Source organism: Palaemon carinicauda, chromosome 21, assembly GCF_036898095.1.
Source record: "Palaemon carinicauda isolate YSFRI2023 chromosome 21, ASM3689809v2, whole genome shotgun sequence".
Classification (NCBI taxonomy): domain Eukaryota; kingdom Metazoa; phylum Arthropoda; class Malacostraca; order Decapoda; family Palaemonidae; genus Palaemon; species Palaemon carinicauda.
Window position 1 is genome coordinate 18,846,357 of NC_090745.1, and position 17,500 is coordinate 18,863,856.

At 38.0% G+C, this 17,500-nt stretch overlaps 1 protein-coding gene across 3 annotated transcripts in view; it reads right to left on the reverse strand.

Annotated features, from left to right (window-relative positions):
• Dus1 (Dihydrouridine synthase 1) overlaps positions 1-17,500 on the reverse strand; it is a 527,049-nt gene that overhangs the window by 251,687 nt on the left and 257,862 nt on the right. The window contains exon 1 of one of the 3 annotated variants that reach the window (XM_068344855.1): positions 11,385-11,519. The exons of 1 other annotated variant lie outside the window; for it this stretch is intronic. The gene's annotated coding sequence lies outside the window, so the exon portion shown is untranslated. Of the gene's footprint in view, positions 1-11,380; positions 11,520-17,500 lie in introns of those variants that run through there. One more of the 3 variants, XM_068344856.1, reaches the window with a different exon arrangement.

Sequence of the window (17,500 nt, forward strand, 5' to 3'; positions counted from 1 at the left end):
GGCACGAGGGATGTGAAAGGCCGTGAATGAAATCAAACACCTGTCGGCGCATGGTAGCAGGAATCCAAGGTCGCGGTCTACCAGTACTGACGTCACAGAGGAGGGTGGTGTTGGAGTCTTCGAGGGGAAAATCTTCCCAACAGAGGGACGTGCAGGATGTCCTACAAGCTTGATACTCTGGATCCTGTCGTTGGGCTTCAGCCAGGGCATTGTAATCCAATCCCAGTTGAACGGCAGCCAACGTGTTTCTTGACAGGGCATCGGCAACGGGATTCATTTTCCCAGGGACGTATTGGAGGGTGCAATTGTATTCAGCCACTGCGGAGAGATGTCGGCGTTGACGGGCGGACCAGGCGTCAGACTGTCGAGTGAAGGCGTGCACCAGAGGCATGTGGTCTGTGCGAATGACGAAGGGCGTACCTCCTAAGAAATGGCGAAAGTGACGGACAGCCAAGTGCACCGCCAGCAATTCTCGATCGAAGGTAGAATAACCCGATTCTGCCTTGGACAGTTTTCTGCTGAAGAAGGACAATGGGCGGGGCGAGCCTTTGACCACCTGCTCGAGTACTGCACCAATAGCGACGTCGCTGGCATCGGTGGAGAGAAGGAGAGGGGCATGTGGGATAGGAAAAGTGAGAGCCGCAGCAGTTGATAGGGCCTTCTTTGCCTTGCAGAAGGCTGCTTCTTGAAGGGGACCCCACTTCAGGTCCTTTGGCTTGCCCTTGAGGGAGGCGTAGAGGGGAGCAAGAGTGGCGGCAATGGCTGGCAGAAAACGGTGATAATAGTTGATCATGCCCAAGAATTCCTGTAGAGCTTTGACGGTCGAGGGCGCGGGGAAGTTCTGAACGGCTGCTACCCTCTCAGGGAGGGGATGGACTCCTTCAGGAGTGATACAGTGCCCTAAGAACGACACTTCGTTGGCGCCAAAGGTACACTTGTCGTACCGGACTACAAGGCCGTTTTGTTGCAGGCGGTCGAGCACGATGCGCAGGTGACGGAGGTGTTCCTCTTTTGAGGAGGAGAACACCAGTATGTCGTCCACATAACATACACAGAAAGGGAGGTCCCCTAAGATGCCATCCATGAGACGTTGAAACGTTGCCCCAGCATTACGAAGGCCAAAACAGGAGTAATTGAAGGTGTATGTACCAAACGGAGTGGTGATGGCGGTCTTGGGGATGTCTTCTGGGTTCATAGGCACCTGATAATACCCCTTCAGGAGGTCGAGCGTAGAGAAAACCTTCGCTTTGTGCAGGTAGGAGGTCACATCGGCAATGTTTGGGAGGGGGTAGTGATTCGGTTCTGTTTGCATGTTCAGGCGCCTGTAATCCCCGCACGGACGGAGGGAGCCGTCTTTCTTCAGAACGATGTGTAAGGGTGACGACCATGGGCTGGAGGCCTTTTGGCAAAGGCCCATTTTCTCCATTTCGGCGAACGTCTGTTTGGCGGCTGCCAATCGTTCCGGTGCCAGACGTCTGAATTTTGCGAAGACTGGGGGTCCCGTCGTCTTATGGTGATAAATACATTGCTTGGCAGGAACCGTGGGCGTTTGGCGAAGTTCTGGACGGAAAACTTCCGGGTACGACGTGAGGAGGTGGGCGTAGACATCCGTGGGTGCGCTGATGTGGAGAGCGAGGTTAGAAGGGGCGGGTTGAAGAGGTGTCGACAAGTACGAGTCTGCGTTGACCAATCGTCGGTGGGCGACATCAACCAGAAGGTGGAAATGAGAGAGGAAATCCGCACCGAGGATTGGCATTGTGACGTCAGCAACGAGAAACTTCCAATTGAATTTACCGTTTCCGAACGATAATGTGAGGTTCTCGTAACCGTAGGTGGGTATCGCAGATCCGTTGGCAGCTACCAAGCGGACGTCGGCAGATGTAGACAGACTATGTCGTGCCTTGAAGAGTTTCCTTGGCAAAAGAGAATGACAAGCACCCGTGTCTACCAAAAATCGCATGCCCATTCCTGCATCCTGTAAAAAGAAAAGATTAGAAACATGGGAGGCCACCGCCACAAGCGATGGCCTACTTACACGTTTTTTGGCCACTGACAATCCTTGGCACATTTCTTCGCGGTTGCCCCGAATCTGAAGTGGTAGTAGCAAAACTGCGGCGGATGGGAGGTAGTAAGTGGCTGTAGAAGTCGTTCGTTGGGGCGCGAGCGATTGGTGGGTGGTGGGCGGCTTTGTCGCCACTTCGGCACGTCATGGGGTAGGCGTGTATGTCCTACGGCATTCATGTCAGCTTCGGTTGACGTTGAATAGGCATCCTCGTCGTCAGGGGTGGAGGCGTTGATGGAGGTCTTGAAGTGGCTGTCCATAAGGGCGTCGGCTTTGGTCATCAAGTCCTTTATGGGTAAACTATCGACATCGGGTATGGCAGCGAGTACAGGTTCGGGTAAACGGCGTATCCAAAGGGCACGAAGTAGGTTCAACTCACGAGGAGAGCCGTCTGCGGCAGGTTGAAGGCGAGCGATACTGGTCATTTCCCTGAGGGCAAGGGAAGCCCTTTGGTCCCCCAACGGTTGTTGCGAGAGCTGAAAAAAGCTTTGCTATACGGGCGGCTGGCGATGGCGAGTACTGCTGCAGAAGGTATGTTTTGAGGGCGTCATACGCTATTGGGGTGTCTCCTTGTTCACAAAGCCAGTCGGATATTTCTGGGAAGGTGTCTTCGGGTATCGCCGCGAGAACATAATCCGCTTTGGTGGTTGAACGAGTCACGTCCCTGATACGAAACTGGACTTCTGAGCGCTGAAACCAAGCAAACGCTTCTCCGCTGGCGAACGGTGAAAGTTTCAATGGGGCGGCCGCAGCGCCAACTGCTGTAGTAGAGTCCGTCTCCGTCATAGTACCAACGATGGAGGGGCGAGGGAGGTGGGGGTGGAAGGCAGTGGGAGCGAGTCGACTTCCGGGGTCACCAATGTGACGGGCCGAGAGAGGAGTTGTGAACTCAAAGGCAGGATGCAATCAACTGAGTTTTATTAAGGAACACTCTTCTTTATATACAAAACCTCAAGGCAACAGGACATAACATGTTCGAGAGAGATAATGTTCAGAGCAAAACCGGAGACATGATCATTCAGGTTCTTTTTAGTGCGAGGGAAGAGCGCAGATTCAAGCATAATATATACAAAATAATTATGTACAATTGTGTGACACACGGTTGGTACAGTATTTTCTTCAAAATCTAATAAATTTGTCCTTGGGCCAAAACCCACATGTTCTGACTCATTAACTTTTGCGTAATATTTTTCACAAACAAATAATATACTAACAAAATATTTCCCATTTACTTAACATTGCGATTATTACCTTCACCAACGAAGTGGGAAGGAGGTTATGTTTTCGCCACTGTTTGTCTGTTCGTGAATTAATTTTACGAACAGTGGAAGTGATTCAATTTCGGAAAGTCCTAGGTCAAGGTCTAGGTCGAGAAAATGGCCGACTGAATTAACCCTAACCTCGAGAAAATAGCTGCCGTGGCGGGGGTCTGCACTCAGTGTATTTTTCTAGTTTTCAAAGTACTGCTGCGTACTTGCACTTTGACGTACTTTATCCAAAATGTTACGCATTCATCCTAGGGTCATACACAACATGACTACCAAGTTTAGTCAAAGTCGGTACAGTAGTTTTGTGTAAAGTTGGTCACAAACAAATATATAAACTAACTAAAAAAGCACTAGAGTGCAGACCTCCGCTACGGCAGCTTATTTTTCCAGTTTATGGTTAATTAGGTCGACTTTTTGCTCGACCTTGACCTTTGACCTAGGGCTTTCAAAATCGAATCACTTCCATGTCTCAATATAATTAACCCTCGAAATTTTCACTACTCTGAGTAAAATTGTGGCCAGGAAGTTGTTCACAAACAAAGAGACAAACGGACAAAGAGGGACGAAAACATAACTTCCACCCAACTTCTTTGTCGGAGGTAACAAACAGACAGGGGTGAAAACATACCCCTTGCAAAATCTTCGATTTTATCGAGGGCAATAACGGGAAAAATCTATTTAATACAATTTGAAAAACAGATAAATACTTGCAAAAAATCAGATATATATATCGGTCATTACTTGAAACCAACAAATTCTGGACAGACAAAACGATAATTTCTGTAAAACTAAACTGTCCTTTGTAAAACATTCAACAAAGATTTCCGGAAAAAAAAATATTTGTATTTCTGTAACATTAAAACAGTACTTCTGGGAAATAGGATATATTTTTGTGGGACATAAAGCATAATTCTGAAATGACAAGGCTATCATGTATAGAAGATAAAACGTAAATGTCAAAAAAAAAAAAAAATATTTGTAGAACATTTAACTGAATATCATTTGGAGCACAAAAGTAAGGGAGTGTATGTTTGACAGTACAGTTGGCCAAGTTGAAAAAATAAAGAGTAGAATCAAATGAAAATGAATTCACAGAACTGCCGTTCCTGGAAAAAAGCCTTTTGGCTAACAATAAATAAAATATAAACTCCTCTGCTGACTGGTATACCGAACAATTATTTACCCCATTTTGATCTATAATGAAAATAGTATTTCTGAAGCGAAATAGAACGACCAAACCAGAAAAATTCAGATACACCAAAATGGCCTAACTCATAATGGTCTCCTCTCTCTACTTCGCCAGTTTCGATCTAATTAAAGTCAGGGCAAAATATTGGCAAATATTTTTCGTTTTGGAATATCTCGTACAATGTATAATTGGGAAAATCAATTTTCAATCAAGAGATGGACCGGGCTATCAAGTAATCATTCCCGTTTGAATTATGTTTGTGGTCTTTTCAACTCTCCTTCGACTTTGGTCTTTTACAGAGGGCTGGCTTGCTTTAGCCATTCGACTCGGCAAGAACTCAAAGAAGAACAAATAACTTCTTTCCATTTCATCTGTTTGTTACAAATAGATTCGAAGAGATCTCGGCGATGAGATCATTCCTTGGTTGGTAGGGATTGTGAATAGCAAGTACTATGACTATAATGAGGTCGTTCCTTAATCGAACCACATATACAAGTAACTGCAGTATATATACCGTGAAGGGCGTGAGAGGTACAGCTGGACACACCTCGCTACGAAGCGGGCTCTGTCACACCCTTACTGCACAACGAGTTCCTGCAAGTAGCCCACCACCTTGTCATCTCGACCCAACACTATCTGTTTGGTTACTCGCCGTGGAGTAAAGGTGCGAAAAGGTGCAATTCATCACAGCTAGGTTTGCCAAGAATTCATGTATCCACCTGTACTGTTTGCTACGACCGTAAACGGTACTTGAGCTAAAAGAGATAGACCGCAATGACAGCGAGGAACTTGACATTTAGACGACCTTCATCTCCCTATTGAGTAACAGCAATTTGAAACTGAACAATAACTAGTTTAATTAGACAATCTAGCCACGTAACGACTACACGACAGGACATTACGAAGTGGGAATACACATTAATAGTAATTGATAAAGTGGGCTGGCCTTAATAGCCATTTCTCCCTTCTCTTCCATAGGATTTATCATAGGTTAAACAAGTTTAAATGGGAGAGGCAAGGAACACTGACAATGCCCTAAATTCGAAACTGACCATAAATACAAATGGTCACCGTTTGCAAGCCCCTCTCCACCCAAGCTTGGACCAGGAAAGGCCAGGTAATGGCTGCTGATGACTCCACAGGTAGACTTATAGGCTCCCTCAAACCTCCCACCTTTACCTCACAAGGATTGTTAGGATGCAGACAAGAAACTATCGAGCTTAAAGCGTGACTCGAACCCCACCCAGTCTGAGGATCACCAAGCAGAATCGTTGTCATAGGTCATGGGTTGTTTTTAGCCAGCACGAAGAAAACAGCATAAAAGAGACTTCGTCTCCACACCGAGTTGTAAGATACTGTGAAGTTGTAGAATTTCTGATCCTCGACCTGTCATCAACATTCCCTAACGTAAATAAAAGCAATGAGGATTATAATCGAATCCAAGAAATGCCATTTGATAATTATCAATGGTAATCTCATTGCAGATGTAAGACTGAACGAATGAAGGTACAAAACTAATCGAATAAGAGGTATATCGTGCAATTTAAATTAGCATAACTCCCTACATAAGAGATTAAATCTAAAATAATTTTCTATATGTTTAGTCCTTCCATATCACAAGGAACTAATTCCAGCCAATGAATCCTCTAGAAGCCCTTTGCGTCATTAGGTGTAGATGATGATGATGATTATTCCTTTCACGCGTTCTTTTTCATGCCTATTTAGTTTCTACATTTAGTATTAACGACTAAACGTTTAATATTTCCTTTCCTCACTGGGCTATTTTTCCCGTTTTAGCACTTGGGCTTATGGCATCGTTGTTTTCCCAAGTAGGGGTGTAGCTTATCTAGAAAAATAATATAAGTAAAACCAGTAAGTATTTAGACATTGCCAAGTCACGATAAAACAGCAAAGATCAGTGTTTTAATTATATCATAAGGAGACATCATTCTCTGATAATTCCCAACTTAATTAATAAAGTCTTTCAGTACTCTTGCTATCATTATCAATTACGCATTTACACCTAATTCAAAAATATATATCCATCACTATTAATCTTTCCAACAACAATAAATAATACCCAGTTGTATCATTAAACCTCCCTACATCATTAAAGTTTCATTGCATGAAATTAAAATTTACATGATTAAAAGTCATTCCATACTAATTATTATTGTAAATGGTAATAAATAATCTCTGAAATTTCTTTTGGGATGAGAACTTCCAATCTCATACTTTTCATTGAAGGAAGATAACTTTTACGCTCAGAAATAAATGTAACAAAAATGCAATTTTCATTTCAAAAATACAAATATCCATATTTACTTTGATAATATTTGAACTTATCCCGAATATATAGATGAAGTACTCTCATTTATTTTTTTCACGGTCGGTATTCCAATTAACCAACACTCTTACGTACTAATTCTTTTTAAACGAAGAAATTCTTTTCAATCACTTTTCCAAAAGGTACTGCACGGAATATTCTCATGTAGGGAATAAGCGTTATCACACATGAAAGCAGAGACCTTTATAAATAATCTAAAAAGCTAAATGAATACATAAAATTATGCCCTCAAATACTCCCTTCTCGATACACGAAACAATGACACAATAATAATAAAAAAAATCTAACGGTGTTTGTCGTCAAGCTGTGACAGAAACTTACTCGGAAATAACCAAATATTAGTGTTTTCAACCGCAGTTTGAAAATCATGTGCAACAAAATTATGCAAAACTGGTTTTCTAAGAAATCCACCAAGTAATATGGTGTTGCAAAAAATAAAAACCGGAGAATTGCGTTGAAATGTGGATGAGGCTCTGAGAAACTGTACATCACCTGTACTTGCATTGGTTATGTATAAGAAGTAAACACGAAGGTTTGATATAAATGTTTTCCTATTTCCTAACACAAACTCGTGCAAAAACACATACACATATATATATATATATATATATATATATATATATATATATATATATATATATATATATATATATACATACATATACATACATATACATATATATACATACATACATACATATACATATATATATATACATACATACATATACTTATACATATATACATACATACATACATACATATACATATATATGCATACATACATATATATGCATACATACATACATATACACACACACACACACACATATATATATATATATATATATATATATATATATATATATATATATACATACACACAGCCACGATGTTATCTTGACCCCATTATATGCTGGTACCCATTAACAGTTGTATGGTCGTGTAAGCAACTGTCTGGAATCGGAAACAGCCCTAGTTTATGCCGATAGCGGAATCATGATTTGGTAATTTTATGCAAATTATAACCCAAGTGTACAAGTTACCGTGCCGGGCTGCGTGAATTCAATTCCAATTCTCTCTCTAATTTCCGCCATCATACTCAAAGAAAAGCAACGCTTTTGTCTCTAATAATTGCAATGATATCGGTATACTCATTTCATAGCTACGTCTCAAGTCGATTATCATATATATATATGTATATATATATATATATATATATATATGTATGTATGTATATTACATACATATATATATACATATATGTATATATAAAATATATTTATACATAAACACACACACATTATATATATATATATATAAAATATGTTATATATACATAAACACACACACATATATATATATATTATAGTATAAATAAGCATATATATAGGAGAGAGAGAGAGAGAGAGAGAGAGAGAGAGAGAGAGAGAGAGAGAGAGAGAGAGAGAGAGAGAGAGAGAGAATTTTCATTCTGGGCGTATCTTACCCATGGCCCATGAAATAAAGAGTATTGTCTAACATCAGAGACCACCCCGCTAGTTAATACTAACATAAAAGGTTACGTAATAATTTGCTTTATAAAATAAAAGGTAGGAGGAAAGCGTACTACAGTAATTTGAAAAAATGCCAACGACCTAAATAATAACCCGGTGTGTAATCCCCTTCGCAAACTGAATAATGGGAGTTGATTTAGCAAATGACACGCTGTCATGAGAGAGTGAGTATCCAGTCATGTCATTCTATATACTTACATTGATTACTTTAATAGAATACGCTGCCGGACCTCGTGAACGGTACTTTTAAATAAGTGTCTTACATTTCACCTTCAAAGAAAACGGGAGAAATAAGTGTCTTAAATTTCATCTTCAAGGGGAAGAGTTTCTTGCATTCTACCTTCAAAGAAAACGGGACAGACAAATGTCTTGAATGTCAGCTTCAAAGAAAAATGGACAGATTAGTGTTTCATCGTCTCATACATTTCACATTTAAAGAAATCAACACATAAATGGCTTATATTTCCCCTTCAAAGAAAATGGGACATGCTTGTAAAAACAGTAAATTGTATTAAGCCAATCTACTAATTATTACGGCCATTTTAAAAGCAGGTTTTATCGAACTGCTTATACCTTTATCAAGCAAAAGGATAGCAAATGATAATGAAACAATGAGCTACTTAAATTCTTAACATATATTATCGTTACAGAACCGATGAACAGTTAAAAAAAAAGCTTAGTTCATCAATTATACTCATTTACGGACGAGCCAGCATTCCAGAGTTAGTAACATACTTGAAATATTTTGTTTTATTCTATAAAACAAAAAAAATTTTGTTTTAAGCACGAAGCCAAAGTTCTCACCCTCATTAACCTCGTTTATAATTTGGACGTTCTCTTTTCAAAACTTATACAACTCGACCCCTGGGTCACATTGGTTGGGTCTTGCTGTTTACCGAATGACCTAACCCACTGAAAACACCCAAACGATCTACGGAACAACCAAAATTACCTTAGATAATTATTTAAACAGAAATTTATCCATTGGTAATTTAAGCAACTAGCATTTTGGTTACCATGCAATTGTAATAATATACTGTTAATACTTCATTGTGATCATGTGGCAACAGAATGGTTAAGTCCTTAAATATTTATTGAATAAGAATCCATGCATCGGTTTTGATACAAATTGAATAAACAAGTAAATAAACAAAGAAATGAATAAATAATTATTTGAACACAAAAAGTAGCTTGTTCTTCAAAAACATGAACCTTGTCAACGTAAACCCAAAAGGGGCGAGAGGTCTAGAACCCAAAAAAGCAATTGGAGGTTACACATATCTTGTGAAACACCACTAAGCCATGACAGTTTTATGGTTTAAAGGTTTAAAGGCCACTCGTGAATGACACAGGCAAGGGACCGTGACATTGCCCTATCGAGCAGGGCAATGCCCTAGAGACTGATCGTATATCCATATGATCAGCGCCCAAGGGCTCCCCCACCCCCTCCACCCAAGCTAGGACCAAATAGGGCCAGTCATAAGTAGCATTTAGCCTTCCCTATGATATTTTGGACAGTATCGTCTTTGCGGCCGTTACGGCAAACAGTGATACCACACTGGTCTGTCATTCATAGATCATAAGAATGCTAATATAAAGATTCAGGTGCGCTAACCTGATCCTTCATAGTCGAGAGTTACTAAAATGGCAATGGCCTGACAACAATCTTACAATAAAACGTATCTCTGAACCAAAGTAAATGAAAAAAATAACTACTGGTCGCGTATACTACGGATGGAGTTCAAGTCAGGTAAAGTATACAAGAGGTGGATAGACAGTTACGATTTCGTCCAAAAATTTGCATTTTTTTTTTAATAATAATTTTATTTTTCGAAGTTATGGGAACATTTCAATAAATTGCTGATGGAACAGATCGCCTTGTGTGTTACAAAGGCTTTCCATTAGCAACCATAGGGTAAAAGTTTACAACACCACGCTCTCCATTTACTCCAAAATAATGCAATCCTGCAGTTCTCATCTTCTTGCACAGTAATTAGGTGATTATTTAGATTCTGGGAAAGCAATAATTAGCAAGATATGTTGAGGAAGGGGGAAGGGGTTATAAAGAGAAAATAGCTCGGTTTCCTCACCAAACGACTTTGAACTGACATGTCAACATAGTCAACCAAACAGAATTCGTGATGCCAGCGTACATAAACATTAGTTTGTGATGCCAGCGTATATTTGATCTACTGTATATTCAAAATACACTTAATTAAAAATTGAGTGATTACTCAAAAGTGTCACTATTTTATAAATTGCATATTTTATGGACACTTTTGAGTAATTAATCCATTTTTAATTAAGTGTATTTTGAATATACAGTATATCAAATGTACGCTGGCATCATGAACTTCTGTTTATGTACGCTGGCATCACGAATTCTGTTTGGTTGACTATGTTGACATGTCAGTTCCAAGTCGTTTGGTGAGGAAACCGAGCTATTTTCTCTTTATAACCCCTTCCCCCTTCCTCAACATATCTTGCTAATTATTGCTTCCCCAGAATTTGAATAACCACCTAATTACTGTGCAAGAAGATGAGAACTGCAGGATTGCATTATTTTGGAGTAAATGGAGAGCGTGGTGTTGTAAACTTTTACCTTTACATTTATGAGTTGTAGATAATAGAGGATCCTGCAGCAGCATATTGGAAGATTCACGTGATCAGATAAAGGTAAAACAAACGGTGTATGTTTTTACAAAAACTCATCACAGGGAGGAACTGAAATTTAAAGAAATTAGCAAAGTAATCTATAGGCTATCCCACGTAAATGTACTATAGTCTACCAATTAAAGGTCAAATTAATGTAATGATTAAAGGAATGAGAGTAACAACTGACACATAAACCGAATGCATAATTTTAAACTACCAGTAACATTGCCCTTCTGTGCTGAAAACCTACCGATTTAGCACCTATAAATGCAGTGGCTTTGTATAATATTACATACAACTTACCTACTATTGTTTCTTCATTTAGGGGTGTTTACTTCATAAATCCAGAAAAACAACAAATAAAAAAAAATTGATACACAGGCGCACACACAAATAATGACAAACGACCGCGGTTCACTTGTCCTCTTCTGGAATCCCGCCGGACAACTCGAAGAGACGAAGACTCAAAGTGTTAGGTGAAATGTATTCATCCGTGGAACAAAAACTAGTTCGGGGTTACAGTACCACCCAATACAATCCTCATAACGTACGAAAAGGAAATTCCATACACAAGAGTAAGAATGTGGAAGGAAAAACATTACAAGTAACAGTAACAAAACAAATGTTGCACTGCATTTTCCCCAAACACTCCAATAGCACTTACAGTATACAAAAAAACTAGAAATAAACATTTATTTCAGCACCGAGAGAACTATAAACACCCTTCCTCACTAACAATGGTCTGCATTTCAACTTCAAAGCATTATTACAGGTCAGATCAGAGTGAGATAATTTGTCCCTTTCATTTCCAACTAGCTATGACTGGAAATGTTCATCAAATAAACAAATGAAGTGCTTGCGGAGCTAAATAAGTTTCATTCCACACAAAAATAAACAATAAACAGAAAAATAAATGAGGTGTAAAACATTAATCACACAGAGACCTCTCTGATTACGTGGGAAGTTCTTTATATTGTAAATTGCAAATCCAAAACAAAGTTTTTCCTCAGACGCATTTTTAAACAAACACAATAGAGGTTTAAAGGCTACTCGTGAATGGCAGAGGCATGGACAGTGATACTGCTTTACAGAATGACCATGTATACATATGATCAACGCCCAAGCAACCTCTCCACCCAGGCTAGGACCAGGGAAGGCTAAGCTACGGCTGCTGATGACTCATCAGGTAGACCTAATGGGTCCCCCAAAACCCCCATCCTTAGCTCAAGAGGATGGCGAGGTTGCAGACACTACAAGCAACTATTGAGCTTGAACGTGGCTCGAACCCCGATCCGGTAGATTGTCAGGCAAGGACATTACCAATAGACCACCATTATAACTTTGAAGTATCCTCCCATAGCAATAACTGCGTAATTTTCTATATTGCAAAAAAGAAAAAAAAAGAAATAAATAAATTCAACGTGTAAACAGAAACATGATTAGCATAGCATTAAATACAATAAAAGAGTAGGCTGCTTTTGGAATATTTATCATATTTCGCGATGATGACAATGATCAATAATCATTATTATTATTATCATCGTCATTATTATTATAATTATCATTATTATTATTACAAGCTAAGCTACAATCCTACTTGCAAATGCAGAATGCTAAAAGACCAAGGGCTCCAACAGCAAAAAATAGTCCAGTGAGAAAAGGAAATAAATATACTACAAGAGAAGTAATTAATAATACAAATTATATATTTTAAGAACAATACCAACATTAAATGAAACCTTTAATATATGAACTATAAAAACTTAAAAAATATAAGATGAAGCGAAATAAGAGAGAATAAATTTAGTATGGCCGAGTGTACCCTCCAGCGAGAGAACTCACCCCAACATAGTTGAAGACAACGGTACAGAGGCTATTGCACTACCAAAGACAATGGTTTGATTTTCGACTGCCCTCCTAGAAGAGCTTTTTTACAATAGCTAAAGAGTTTATTCTACACTTACCAAGAGGAATTTACCCACTGAACAATTACAGTAGATTAGTTAACCCTTGAGCACAGAAAAAATGAGGACGGAGGAGAATGTCGAAAGAATGGGCCAGACTATTCGTTGTATGTGTAAGCAAAGAAAAAAAAAGCCGTAACCAGAGAGAGAGAGAGAGAGAGAGAGAGATCCGATGTAGTACTGTCTGGCCAGTCAAAGGACCCAATAACTCGCTAGCGGTAGTATCTCAACGGGTGGCTGGTGTCTTGCCCAACCTAATACCTATAAAAGTAATTAAGCATTACACATCCGCTTATGATAAATTTTGAAATTCTTAAAACCTTTCCGAGCATTTCGTAAAAGAAGCATCCAGAACCAAACGAGCAAAAAGAAATTACCTAACATATCACACATCGGTTTCTTTAGAAACGGAAGAAATTCGTTAATGGTGAATTATGCTACGTGCATGTATATAGAAATATTAATAACTTAATTTCATATATCTGGTTTGTAGGTTGGAACTTATCATATATATATGTATGTATGTATATATATATATATATATATATATATATATATATATATATATATATATATATATATATATTTACATATAAATATATATATATATCTATATATATATAAATATATATATATAAATATATATATATATACATATATATATATATATATATAAAGATTGAAAAAAGCAAATCAGACAATGGCTAGGTTAAATAGACTTTGGAAATCAAATCGCCTGATATTACACATAAAAATCAGACTATATATCAGTTTAGTGAGATCGGTGTTATTCTATGGACAAAAGCCATGGTATGACAGTGAAACAATCTCCAATAGATTTAGTAGATTTGAGAACAAAACCCTCAGAAGGATATTGTGAGTTAAATGGCAGGACAAGATTATAAATGAAACTATAAGAGAGATTACTCGAGTACCATATGTGCATGAGATCATGATAAGGGGTAGATGGAGATGGTTTGGGCATGGTCTTCACACTCCCCAAGAGAGATTAGTTCACCAAACGTTCAGCTGGGCTCCACGAGGCACTAGAAGAATTGGAAGACCTAGGCCTACATGGCTGAGGACTATGAAGCGCGAAGTACGAGATGAAGAATGGAGAAGTATTGAATTAAAAGCTCAAGATGAAGACGACTGGCGAATTCTAATCGAGCCCCTTTCCGTCAATAGGCGTAGGAGATGATGATGATATATATATATATATATATATATATATATATATATATATATATATATATATATATATATATATATATATTGTAAAAGGTTTGTATATATAAGTGAGTGTATTTGTTTGTACAGTATGGGGAGAGGTAATACCATATTTTTATCCCTCTCCTGCTCTGACTCACACATGACCAAATGCATGTTGTATATCTAACATATATGGGAGTAATAGCACTGAGGTTAAGAAACTAACTCTCTCTCTCTCTCTCTCTCTCTCTCTCTCTCTCTCTCTCTCTCTCTCTCCATAAAGTATAGGTCATTACACCGTCATCCACTTATGGCTATTCCGCTCCCCCCCCCCCTCTCTCTCTTTCTCTGGTCCCTTTTTCCGAAGATATTAACGACCTGCATTGGGACTGGGTGCACGATCGCTTTAATCTGATATGCCACCCACTTTATTCTCCGCGGCGGTGTATTTTTCCAGCGAGGGGAAATGTCGCCTTCTGGAATGCTTTTTCGGGAATGAGCAGGTCTTGGCCAATTCCCACAAAACCCAGCTTGTGATGTATATCAACATTATTTTGCTAAAAGGCATTTTCTATTTCCGCTTAGAGGAATGTTTAAATACTTGAGTCGTGCATATACAAACATCTTACCGTAGTTTTGCATTAAATAAATGCATATACACATACTGTTATTGGCTACATACATACATACATACATACATACTTACAGATATATATATGTATATATATATATATATATATATATATATATATATATATATATATATATATATATATATATATATATATATATATATATATATATATATAAGGAAACACAGAAAACCTAATAAAGAAAAGATTGGAAATGAGGGTAAAATCCAAGACATGAAATAGAATTGCCCGAATTATATAAAAAAAAAAACCAAGATATTCGTAAACAAAATCAGACCAAAATTGAGGAAGCCCTAAGGAATGGAAGAAGCATCAAATTGATGAAAAGAAGACTTAGAACAGGGCGCCAACAGATATTTGCTTTAAAGGATGAAAATAGAAATCTTATCAACAAACGAGATGGAGTGACAAAAATTACAGCCGATTTTTATACAATGCCACACAATAGTGATATAAGAAATAATTTTGCCAATAGAAATAATGAAGCACCAGAGCCGGTACCAAGTAACGAAAGCATTAAGAGGCATTAAAAGAGCAACGTAGCAGGAGAAGATGGCCTAACAATTGATTTCATAATAGATGGAGGAAATTTCATTGAAATAAAACTCGCTGAACTTAATATAAAACATCTAAAAGAATACTTTATACCTACTACTTGGAAAAAACTTTATTTTTATACTAATTCACAAAAAGGGAGACACGTAAGACCGCCCAATAAGTTTAGTATCAGTAATATATAAAATATTTAAAAAAATCATATTAGGCCGAATAAATACCGCTAGTCTTATTCAACCAAGAAATTAGACCGGCTTTAGAAGCAGGTATTCAACAACTGACTATATCCATGTAATTAATCAGCTAATAGCAAAATCAACAGAGTATGACAAATCGAGGATATGTATGGTATCTATATAGATTATGATAAAGAATTTTGATTCTGTAGAAACATCAGCAGTAATGAAAACCCTTCAAAGACAAGGAATAGATGAACTTTGTTAGAACACTTTGAAGATATCTTTACTTGAAGTACAGTAATCTTAAAATTACATAGATCAGGAGAAAATTCTGATTGAGAGAGAAGTTAGATAGGGAGACCTCATCTCTCCTAAATTATTTACAGCATGCCTAAAAGAAATTTTTAAGAATTTAGATTGGGAAACTGTAGGAATTAACATTAATGGGAATATCTTAACAATTTAAGATTTAAAGATGACATAGTTCTTTTTAGTGAATCATGGGAGGAGTTGCAAAAGGTGGTGGAAGATTTGAATTGAGAAAGCAGAAATGTAGGACTGAATAGGACCATGAGTAAAACTAAGATACCAGTAATGTTAATGAAAGCGCAAAGATACAACAAATAAGGGTTATGGACGAACCTCTAAAGATTGTTAATGAATACACATACTTAGGAAAGACAGTAAGCGTTTTTCCCCAGGACATGAGACCGAAATTAAAAGGATAAACATGCGGTGGAGAGGTCTCGGTAAAATGCCACTTTCTCTCAAACGACGGGTATTTAATCAGATGGTGCTACCAGTATTAACTTATATATCAGGAACTTGGAGCCTTATTAAAGCCTTAGAACATAAGCTAGTTACGACCCAAAGAGCTATGAAAAGAAGATTGAAGCAAATAACACCAAGAGACAGAAAAAGAGCAACATGGATACGAGAGCAAACTAAAGTAGAGGATATTTTAACAATAAGCAAGAAAAGAAAAAAAAAATGGACATGCGCAGGACATGTAATGAGAATTACATATAACAGATGATTCAACATTAGGAATAACGGAAGGGGTCCCTAAAGATTGCAAACGAAGCAGGGGAAAGAAGAGAAGGCGATAAACTGACGAGCTAAGAAAATTTTCGGGTATATACTGGCGCGGAAAGGCCATATTTGAGGCCTTTGTTCTACAGTGAATTATTGTTACGGCCGATGATGAGAATGAGGATTTTATGCACACACACACACACACACACACACACACACACACATATATATATATATATATATATGTATATATATATATATATATATATATATATATATACATATATATGTATATATATACATATGTGTGTGTGTGTGTGAGAGAGAGAGAGAGAGAGAGAGAGAGAGAGAGAGAGAGAGAGAGAGAGAGAGAGAGAGAGAGAGAGAGCCCTGACATTTCAACACAGACATATCTTTGAAAAAGAGCCGACTTCCTCTTGAATGAAAAGATATTCAAAACTTCAGACAAGAGGAAACGAAACTTTACATCACTTTAAAAACAAACTCAGCGCTTCGCAAAATTCTTTAAAACCTAAACAAAAGTTTTGCATATTTTCAGGATAGAATTCGATGCACAACAATTTTAAGAGATTTAGATGTGAAGATGAACACCAACTCCAACGTCTATATATAAAAGTCAATTTCTACTCGTTAAAATGCCGCTTATTGGTAGTAGGTTGGCCAAGGCACCACCCACCCGTTGAAATACTACCGCTAGAGAGTTATGGGTCTTTTGACTGGTCAGACAGTACTACTGGACATTGGATCATTCTCTCTGGTTACGGTTAATTTTCCTTTCACCTACACATACACAAAATAGTCTGG